At 38.6% G+C, this 11,260-nt stretch overlaps 1 pseudogene; it reads right to left on the bottom strand.

Moving 5' to 3' along the window:
* Nucleotides 1-7,886: 7,886 nt before the first annotated feature.
* Nucleotides 7,887-8,758, bottom strand: LOC102126908 (protein FAM133B pseudogene; annotated as a pseudogene).
* Between the last annotated feature and the right edge of the window lie 2,502 nt (nt 8,759-11,260).

The following is an 11,260-nucleotide window of genomic DNA, read 5'->3' as shown; positions in this document are numbered from 1 at the left end:
GCTTGTGACTCAGAGGACCTTTGTCCCCTGGGACAGTGGGCCTTCAGTGATTCCCTTGACATAAGGAGCATGGACGAGGGGGCAGCTTACTTCCACTTGGGCAATCTTTCTAAAGTGTTCTTGTAGACCGCATTGGAAGCAAGCCCTATTAAGCATTCGATTTGCCCAGCTTTTCCCTTTTCCAGAGGCTCCAAAGTCCGCTTGCCTGAGGGCCATGACTAAAGCGGTGGCCTTTTAAAAATTCTGTTTGTCCCTTTCTGCCTGCTCCTTCTGATATCTATTATAAAAAACCGAGGTTGCCAAGTTCAATAGGGTTTCTAAGTTTTGCTCCAGGCCTAAGACAGACTTTTGTAGTTTTTTCCTAATGTCTGCAGCTGACTGAGTGATAAACTTATCCTTTAATATTAGTTGGTCTTCAATAGAGTCAGGTGACAGGGAGGTATTCTTCCTCAATGCCTCCGTTAGTCTCTCCAGAAAGGCAGTAGGATTTTCTTCCTTTCCCTGAGTTATAGTGGACTTCATTGAATAACTCATAGGCTTCTTCCTAGTTTTCCTTAGTCCTTCTAGCACGCAAGTTAGCAAATGTCTGCGGCACCAATCTCCATGTTATGATTCTGTGTCCCAGTGAGGGTCTACACTTGGAACTTCCTGATGGCCTGTGGGGAATGGTTCTCTTTCCTCTGTTGCCATCCTATCATTGACCTGACTGAGATACCAGAGATCGCCAAACTCTCGGGCTGCAGTTATGGTGGCACTTCTCTCATTTGGGGTTAGTGTCTAATTTAGCAGTAACATTATATCTCTCCATGTCAGATTAAAGGATTGTCCTAACCCTTGTAAAACATCAATATAGTCATCAGGGTTATCTGAGAATTTACCTAGGTCTATTTTAATTTGCTTTAAGTCTGAGAGAGAAAAAGGTATATGCACTCTGGCCGGACAGAATTCTCCTCCTTCCATTGCTTGCAAGGGGCATAATCTGGGAATATTGGCACTCTTTGGTTCATTGTGTAACGCTTTGTCTGTCTCCTTTTGGACTGTTTGGGTTGAAGGGGGATCCTTATTAGTTGGAGAAGGAGTTGGGGGGACGCTGGTGTAGGGAGGTAAACTCTGAGGGCTACCTATAGGGCATAAATCATACTTTTTACATAATTGCGAGTTGTCTCTTAATGAAAAGGAAATTTGTGCCTATGGCACTTCACTCCAGTTGCCTTTTATTCCTACAAAAGATGTCTAGCTGTAAGATGGTGTTATAACTTATACTTCCCTCAGAAGGCCAGGTTTCTCTCCCTTGAAAAAGATATCGTGGCCAAGCAGTACTGCAGAAGAATATGTCATTTCTTTCGTAGTGTCTGAGGGTGAAATTGGTTCCAATTCTCCAGATTACATCTTAGGGGTGTTTTTGCCTTGGGGGGAACGTTTCCGATCTGAAAAAAGAACATAGGGATGCCAGTACTCCAGTCATTTTCTGATGAGCATTAGTCTTAGAGCGTCCTCTATGGTCCTAATGCGTATTCCTTTCCAGGGTGCGTAACCACCCATGGACCTCTCCTTATCAGATTAGTTATGCTCACCAATGTAGCAGTCCTGCACCCCTTTTCCCACCTTTCTTGACCACAGAGAAAGGGGACTGGACTGCTGGATTCTAGTGGTCCTTTACCAGCATGCCCAACATTGCCTTTGCCTTCAGAAGTGAGTTCCTTTCCAGGGTGCATAACCACCCATGGACCTCGGCTTATCGGACTAGTTATGCTCACTGATTTAGCAGTCCTGCATCTGTTTTCCCGCCTTTCTTGACCACAAAGAAAGGGGTCCAGGCTGCTGGATTCTAGTGGTCCTTAACCAGCGTGCCCAACATTGCCTTTGCACTCAGAGGTGAGTCCTAGAGCTGGATTGGTTTCCTGAGTATTTCAAAACAACCAAGCTGCCCAATCAAGATGCATTCCCATAAAACAGTTCTTAAGCAAATTCATTTCAGAAAGGGTGTATGTAACCTTTTGAGTCAGGATTGAGATAGTCTTTTTTGATTCTGTAAGTACTTTAAGGTTTAGCTGAGTGCAAACAGCTCACACTTTTGAGGAGAGGAATTATTAGGCAATTTTTCTAACTCTGCTTCCACAAGAGTCTCCGTATCAATTATTGAATCCCCTTTGTCGTTTTTTCCCCAACCACCTGGGAAGAGCTATCTATTGTCCTGTCCTGAAGGGAGTTCCTCCTAGGTCTGGTTGGACCTTTGTATGGTAACTAAGATTTAAATCCCCTGTTAGGAAATTGTCAAAAAGACTAGAAGGACTCAAATGCATCCAACCCCTCAATTTCAGGTTCATAAGTCATTCTATAAGCATTTTGATCAGCCAGTGCCTGAGTTTCCCCCCTCAACTAAAAACTTATTTGCTCAACTAGCTGAAAACACAGCTGGCAGCTTTAAAATTTCCTCATGTTATGTATGTACAGAAACTAATATGGAGAACAAGTGGCCATGGGAGTCAAAGAAATTAATGCCACAAGATAACTTCAGTTCGCTTAACCCTGACAGTGAACCAACAGCCTCAGCCAGTGTTAGTTGTTAAAAACCTTCATAATTGGATAGTACTGTATCACCTGATGGGAAAAGGCTTTTGCAGAGACAGTAGGAGAAACAACCTGCTTAGGGCAACAGTATTATGATGAGACTAAAAACAAAACTCTATGGAGAAATGCCTGAATGACTCCTACTTATCAGATCCAAACACTTTCTCCCCATTCTCTACTCTAAGCTACACTTGGCATCAGCTAGAAGCTCCAAATGCTTGAAAGGCACCCCCTGGCCTATATTTGATTTATGGATCATGGGCATACTGTCAACTGCTGGCTGGCTAAATGGACAGGGGTATGTGTATTGAAAACAAACAAATCAACCTTCTTTATAATTCCTCTGAAGCAAGGGGAACCCTTAGAATATCCATTTTATAATAAAAATAAAAGAAGAACTTTAAAAAGCATAATCACAAAAATAAACCCAAATATCAAAAAAGGATGTGGACATAGGAGACTAAAAGGATAATATATGGCCTCCTGAAAGAATCATTAAATGCTATGGGCCAGCTACCTGGGGGCAAGAAAGGTCATGAGGGTACCACACCACAGTCTATATCCTCAACCACATCATAAAGTTGCAGGCAGTCCTTGATATCATAACCAATGAATCATCAAGGGCATTAGATTTATTGGCAATACAAGCAACACAAATGAGAAATGCTATATATCAAAATAGGCTAGCTTTAAATGACCTCTTTGTCTTAGAAGAAGGAGTATGTGGAAAATTTAATCAATTCTTGCCTAGAAATCCATAGTAATGGCCAAGAAATTCACAATAATTGTCATAGAAATCACAGCTACAATGTGTAAGCTGGCCCATGTTCCAGTTCAGACTTGGTCTAGGTAGTCCCCGGATTCCTTGTTTGGAGGATGGTTCTCAGCCTTTGAAAACGTCAAAACCCATATTAGTAGGTTATTGCTTATTCTTGGCACTTGCCTCTTCCTCCCTTGCCTTTTGTCCGGGTTTATTAGGAGTATTCAGTAAACAATGGAGGCAATAGCAGCCCAATACACTGCCACGAAGTTGATGGTATTAACCAGCTATCAACCGCTGCCAGTAGAAGAAGAAGCTCAGCTCCACAAAGAGGTGGCAAATAGTGGTGCTTTCTATTAACATCTCTGGTATAAGAACCACTGAAATGGAGAATGAAATAGGAATCAAAAGAAATTAAAGAGTGTGTAAGCAGAAACTCAGTTGTATGTAAGAAAACCCAACTCACCTTTAAAAACGAACTGCTTGTTTTTCTGTGGCCAGTGAATCTTCTCTTCTCCCTTCCCATGCATTTTGAAGACCCTGTTTCCCTAGCTGTGCAGTTGCAAGGTCACTAGACAGATAAACTCAAGTCACAGAACAGGTTTTTCCTTGAAAAGTAAGAAATGATATAATGCATGTCTCAATTGAATAGCTGTCTTTGTTTCTTGCTTCTGTAGTATGATTCCCCCTTCACAAATCTCCCCCAACCCACAAAATGCTTAAAAGGTAACTTAACTCTTTGTTCAGGTCTCAGTCTTTTGGATGTTAATCCAACTGGGTTGGTGCACCTAAATAATTAATAAATATCCTCCTGAACCCCATCGGTCTCTCTGATTCCTTAAAATCCTGCAACCTACAGACTTCTCAACTATTGACTCACACATTCTTTTCTTGCGCACAGGAAGTCCACATGTAAAACTGTGCTTGAAACTATTCTATTTGAAGGGTATCTCTGTGCCCTAGGATCCAGATAATCCCTTACTTTTTAAATTCTTCCTTTTTTTAATGGCTCACAGTATGATGTTATCAAAAATTAGGCAAATATTCTCATATTTTCTTAATTTTACAAGGGGAGAATTATTGTCCTCATATCATTATATTCTGGAAAGACCACAATGAGCACCTCTGGACCTGATTGATTGTTATTTTGGGGTCCACTGCAGGGCTGTATACTAAGGGACAGTGGTCATTCTGAGTTCACAGAAAAAACCTGACATGAAAGGGGACGTTTTGCTAGATATGCGACCTGGTGAACAGAGTTGAAAAATGAGATCTGCTGATGACTTTCTCATCCAGCTTAGGGTCTTGATGGCTCTTTTAAATCAGAGTTTTAAAAGCTGGCCTCATGCCTGAGTTCAGAAAAACCAAAATTGTTTATTTCCTATACACTCTTTGGTGGAAAATCTCTTTTCCATGGACTTTTAAACTTCTTATTTACAATACTTACCTCATGTCTTGTAATAAAGGTGTCAGCCATCTTCAAAATGTGTTTTTACAAATACAGTGTTTTTAAGCTGTATTAACTAAAGATATATTCATTTATATTCACTTTGAGTCTCTAGGATAAATATTACACTTAAATTGTTACTTCTCATAAAGTCTCAGTGTTTGCTAAATCTAGTGTTTTGCACATAAAAAAATCAAGAAACATTTTAAAATAATATTAGGAAATATTTGTATTTAATTAGATTTTATAATAATGTTTTTATTATTTTTCTTTTTATTTCTTAGATATAGATACTCAAATTTCTACAAACTGAAAAATGTAATATACTTACTTTAAAATACTACCAGAATAATTGAAGTTGATAGTTAAAAATGAAAAATAAAAGTATGATAATTGCTGAAGCCTTGTGATAGGTATGTATGATAAATGTTAGTGTATAATTCTTGCTATGTTTGCTAAAACTTTTTATTTTTATAACTTTGAAATAAATAATTTAATAATTTTATGGAAACTTTCACATACTGTATATTAGCCATGTTTTGTAATAAAAACAAGTCAAACATCTGCTCACATGTTTTATCAATAAATTTAGGAGTTCAATAATGGATTCAACTGCTGAAATTGGTTACAAATGAGGGAAAAATGCGCAGCTTTCTAATTGGTCTTACACTAAAAGTACCTGCAACTATGGATATGGGTGCCACCAACACACTTTATTTAACATTTTTTCTCTGAGTCATTTTTGGTAAGGGATATTTTAACCTTATGATGACATCATTACAAATTTCTAATAATCTGTGACTCAGAGTGGTCTTCAATAAGGTACTATTATTTAATTCACATTTCTGGCCTGGTAAATCTAACCAGATAATTTCTATCTATTAATACCCTTTACAAACTTCAATTTTTTCTTATAACTATTTGCTATGAACATTTTAATGTTATAACTATATCTTTGTCTTTTCCTCTTAATTTAACATGTCTTGAGATGAACAATAAATGGGTTTGGTTTTTAGAGTCTGTGACTTAGTTCTCCAAAAATCAACAGTAGTACATTTTATCTGTGGCATGTTTCCTTTGGAAACATTTTACTGGGATATGATTTTATAACAAAACCATCACATATTTTATGTGTACAATTCCAATTTTTTAAAATATACTTACAGACAACCATAATCACAATCTAATTTTGAAATAATTTTATTACTATGGAAAAAGAAATTCAGCCCTTTAGTACTTACTGATTTTATTTCCCTGGTCACAGGCAATCATTAATCTGTTTTCACATCTAATCCTTGTATTAAAAGTTATTTTAAGTGAAATCATAAATTATCTGCTCATTTGGTTTGGTTTCTTTTAACTTACTTTGATAATTTCGAGGTTTGTTCCTGACATAGCAGGTATCATTAGTTCATTTTTTAAAATTTGGCAAATAGTATTTTATTGCATGGACAGAAGCACATATTATTTTTTTCTTTTACTATTTAATGAATATTTTGGTTTTATTCCTTTGGGGCTATTATAAATACTACTGCTTTGATCATTTACATTAGAATCTTTGTGTAGTCATAGGCTTTCATTTCTTTTGAGTACATAACAGAGAGTAAAATTTCTTTCTTTCTTTATCTTTTTGTGAGACAGAGTCTCGCTGTGTCACCCAGGCTGGAGTGCAGTGGCCGGATCTCAGTTCACTGCAAGCTCCGCCTCCCAGGTTCACGCCATTCTCCTGCCTCAGCCTCCCGAGTAGCTGGGACTACAGGCGCCTGCCACCTCGCCTGGCTAGTTTTTTGTGTTTTTTAGTAGAGACGGGGTTTCACCGCGTTAGCCAGGATGGTCTCGACCTCCTGACCTCGTGATCCGCCCGTCTCGGCCTCCCAAAGTGCTGGGATTACAGGCTTGAGCCACCGCGCCCGGCCAGAGAGTAAAATTTCTGAGTCATATGGTGATACTCTTTATAACATTTTGAATAATCGCCAAATTTTTTTTAAAGTGGTTGTTTTTTACATTGCTACATACAGTCTTTGAAGCTTTCATATTTTTGATATCTTTGGCAATTTTTTTTTAAACATTACATTTACTAAGATTCAGGCAATAAGACACAGCATACCAGGCTGGCCACTCAACTTGTTATTGCAAATCTCAGCTTTCAATATGAAGCCTTTTTTTTTTCTTAAATCAAAACCCTGCTTTTTACATGCTAAATATCTTGGCAAGTAGGCCATTAAACACAGTAATGAACTTAAGACAGCAAGAGTGAGGAGTTAACAAAAGCTAAACATTGCAGGCTAAACAAAATTCATACAAAAAATAAACTATCACTGGTTACATAAAATTTTCCTGACTGGTTAAAACTTAGTGTTAAACATGCATTTTAGAATATTTAGCTCTCAAGTTCAAAAAGAACCAGCGTCTATTTAAAATAATTCCTCTCCCAAGCCAAAGTGTAATCAAAATTAATTCAAATGACATAACACCTTCTAATGCTAAAAAATATTCATTATTATTGAAGTGTAGGTAAATCTCAGTGCTTTTGGGGCTTTCTCATGCTGCAAATGGCTGTTTCTCTGGTTCACTCAAAGCAGCATATGACAGCATCCAAGGATAACACTAAGTTCAGTAAAGGGCAAGACTGCTGGTAGCCAGCTCTGACCTCCCCGTGAAGCATTGCTACTGTGTCCATAATATAGGATGTGTGAGGATCAAAGGCACACTATTCTGCTAGCTAAAGAGATAGCAAGCCACCCCCCAACCCTAAAAGGTCCTTCCCCTGGTAAATAAAAGTATATGAGGGGAAAAAATTAAAATACACTTATTTACAGAGTAAGGGTTTTTAAATATTAATGTAATCCCTCCTTCAAAAATTTTAACTAGAGTCATCTGGTCATTTCTGATTACATCTTAAAGATACATCTAGATTCAATTTCTGTTGGTTTATCCTTAGACACTTCTAGTCAAAAGTATTGATTTTATTCCCAAATATCTTAACCACGAGTATAACCACAGTGTATTATCTCACAGAGTTATCAAGCACTGGAAGAAAAAAAAAATAGATGTTCAAGCAGCAGCCAACATTTATGGCCCTTTCACACAGTGACATCTGAGTGGCTACTGAATAGTCCAGGAATAATTCTAAAGACAAGAAAATTCATACATTTTAGTAAGTATGTTGTAGTTTTCACAATTGAAATTTCCTCAGGCATTGCACTTTCTTTATAAGGGAATCCTGATTTTTCTTAACGTTATGGTGAGTCAGGACTTGAACTAGCACACTTATTTTTCTTCTTCTTACTGTGTTTCTTATGCTTCTTTTTCTTTTTCATTTTTTCTGTTGCTTTTTCTCGTTCTTCACTGTTTTTCTTCTTTTTTGCTCACACCTCCTCAATATACTCTGATTGTGACAAGAACTCAGATGATAAAGGTTTATCTTCAGAATACATCTTTCTCTTTTTGTTGAGTCCTTTAATATCCTTTTCTTTCTCAGTTCCATCTTTTGACTTCTTTTTCTTTTTAAAACCATCCTTACTGTCTGGTTCAGTTTCTGACATGGAGCTTTCAGAAGATTTATGTGAACAGTTCTTCTTTTTCTTTCTCCATTTTCCTTGTTTCTTATCCTCATCTTCAGAATCAGAACTGCTGGAAGAATCAGAGCTTGATGAAGAAGAAGATGAATACCTACCAGACTTCTTCTTTTCATTTTTCTTTCTCTGTCTTTTTTTGGATGAGCTCTTACTTCCACTTAATAATTTCTCCCTGTGTTTTTCCAGTTCTTCCTTCCAGTTCTCATTCATTTTTTCTTCAAATTCAGCCAAAGCCTTGGAGCCTTTCTTTCTCTTTTCTAGTTGCTCTTTTACTTCTTCCCAGGTAGGCCTTGGTCAATTCAGATAACATTGTATTGTTGGCCCTGAAGACTGGACTGGACCCTTTGATCTTGCCATTGCTATTGGGTTCATATAGGCCACCCGATTGTCCTGCTTCCCCATGGTGCTGGATTGAGTGCACAGTCGCATGCCCGGCAATCTTTTTTATTGTCTCTTTGTTACAGCTATTTTGGTAAGTATCTCATTGAGCTTTTGATTTGCATTTCTCTACATTAATATGTTGCATATTTAAAATTTATTGACAATTTTTGCTTTTTATTTGTAGAAATTTTAAATTCAAGTTCTTTGCATATTTTTCAAGTGTCAATTTTCTATTTATTATTGACCTATAAGACTTTATAGATTTGAGCAACATGGCTGAATAGACACACCAAGGTGGAACAGCTACCACCAAGGGAACAGGATGACTGGCACATGCTTAAGAAAGGGCAGGTACTGAGAGGGGACGGAGGAAAGACACAAAAGTTGAACTGAAGGTTCAGAATCTGGGAACCCTGCACAGGGCTAAAGCACAGTGGAACTCATTTCTGGCCCCCAGTGACTGTGAGAAAACAGATGAGTTTAACTGGCAAGGAGCTACCTGCTTTCCCCACTAGCCTCTGGAATCCCAGTGGCAGAGACCCCTGACCACCATGAAAAATGAGTTGAAAGGAAGAGCTGCTTAGAGAAGTGATAGGGGCAGCACACCAGCCAGTGCAGAGCCCATAGGGTTTGGTGTGGGAGCATCTGTAGTGAAGCATGTCCAGGGATGTCCATACCCATAAGCTTAACTTGCTCCCATAAGAGACGTTAGCCCTAGGGGAAATTTTGGACATAAATTCTGCAGGGTGGTCTGGCCCATCAGATGGGGCTGTTTTGACCTGAGCACCCCTTGGTCTGCTGGCCTTTCCTGTGGCTCCAATTTGGTCATGCCTGCTTGCAGTGCAGCCTTGGGTGCCCTAGTGGCCTATGTCATATCTCCTGACCTGGCAGATCCTGCCTCACCAGTAGACAAGTCCAGTGGGGTGGCCCCATCCGGGCATCAGTCTGCCTGCTGCCTCTCCTCACTGTAGTTTCCCCCCAAGGACCATGGCCACCCCACACATCACTGTGCTGGTGTGTGTGTGTGTGTGTGTGCGCGCGCACGCATGGAAGGATCTTGCCTTCCTTGCCTGTCAGTGCAAATGTGCACATGCATTCTGCCTTGGCACTGCTGATGGTAGGATTGTACTCCAGGCCCCCATCCCTGTTATACCACCTTTGCAGTCAGAGTCTTGGTGTACACAGAGCCCACTAGCCCCACGACAACCAGCACCCTGCCCTTTTGCCAACACTGCCATTTGAGTGCAACTAAGCACAAAGAACAGCAGACCCTCCTCAGCCCTGAGCAGCATACTCTCCTCAGCTCTAAGCAGCAGATTCTCTTCAGCCCTGAGCAGCCACCTTCACCTGCATGAATACACATAAAGCCTCTTGACTGAGTAAACTTTATACCACAATTCAACAATTAAGGTCAGCAAATAGAATACAAGAAGAAATCCAAAAGTCAACAACTTCAAAGATTAAAGAAATATCACCCCATAAAGGTAAAAAAGAACAAACACAAAAATTCTGACAACTCAAAAGCTAGAGTTCCTTTCTTCCTCCAAATAGCCACACTACATCTCCAGTAAGGTTCTAAACCAGTCCAAGATGGCTAAAATGACAGAAGTAGAATTCAGAATATGAGTAGAAATAAAGATAATTAAAACGCAGAAGTACCTTGAGACTCAATTCAAAAAAGTTAAGAATCTTTTCTTAACTTTTTAATAAATAATAATACAAGACCGGGCAGAAAAAATAGCCAGTATTAAAAGCATAACTAACCTGAGAACTGATAAAACGCACTAAATATTTAATAATAAATTCACAAGTATTAATAGCAGAATAGACAAAGCTAAGAAATAATCTCAGAGTTTGAAGAGTGGCTATTTGAAATAAGACATTCAGACAAAAATAAAGAAAAAAGAAAAATGAAAACCCTCAAACCTCTGAGAAATATAAGATTATGTAAAGAGACCAAATGAATGACCCACTGGTGTCCATGAAAGAAGGGGAGAAGGGAAGCAACTTGAAAAACATGTTTTAGGATATCATTCATGAGAACTTCCCCAAGAGAGGCCAGCATTCAAATTCAAGAAATGCAGAGAATTCTAGTAAGATACTCCACAAGAAAATAATCACCAAGACACATAATTATCAGATTCTTCAAGCCTGAAATAAAAGAAAAAATGTTGAAGGCAGCTAGAGAGGAAGGTCAGGTCAACCACAAAGGAAAGATCACCAATGTAAAAGTAGACCTCTTAGCAGAAATCCTACAAGCCAGAAGAGACCAATACCAATATTTAACATCCTTGAAAAAAATAAATTCCAATCAAGAATTTCACAGTTGCCCAAGCTAAGCTTCATAAGTAAAGGAGAAATAAAATCCTTTTTAAACAGGCAAATTCTGAGGAAATTCATTACTATAAGACATGCCTTACAAAAGCTTCCAAAGAAAGCACTAAATATAGAAATAAAGAACAATTATTAGCCACTAAAAAAGCGCACTGAAGCACACAGACCAGTGACACACAAGCAAGTCTG

Source organism: Macaca fascicularis, chromosome 10 (genome assembly GCF_037993035.2).
Source record: "Macaca fascicularis isolate 582-1 chromosome 10, T2T-MFA8v1.1".
Taxonomy (NCBI): domain Eukaryota; kingdom Metazoa; phylum Chordata; class Mammalia; order Primates; family Cercopithecidae; genus Macaca; species Macaca fascicularis.
The sequence above is the reverse complement of the archived record's forward strand: the minus strand, read 5'-3'. Positions and strand labels throughout refer to the sequence as shown.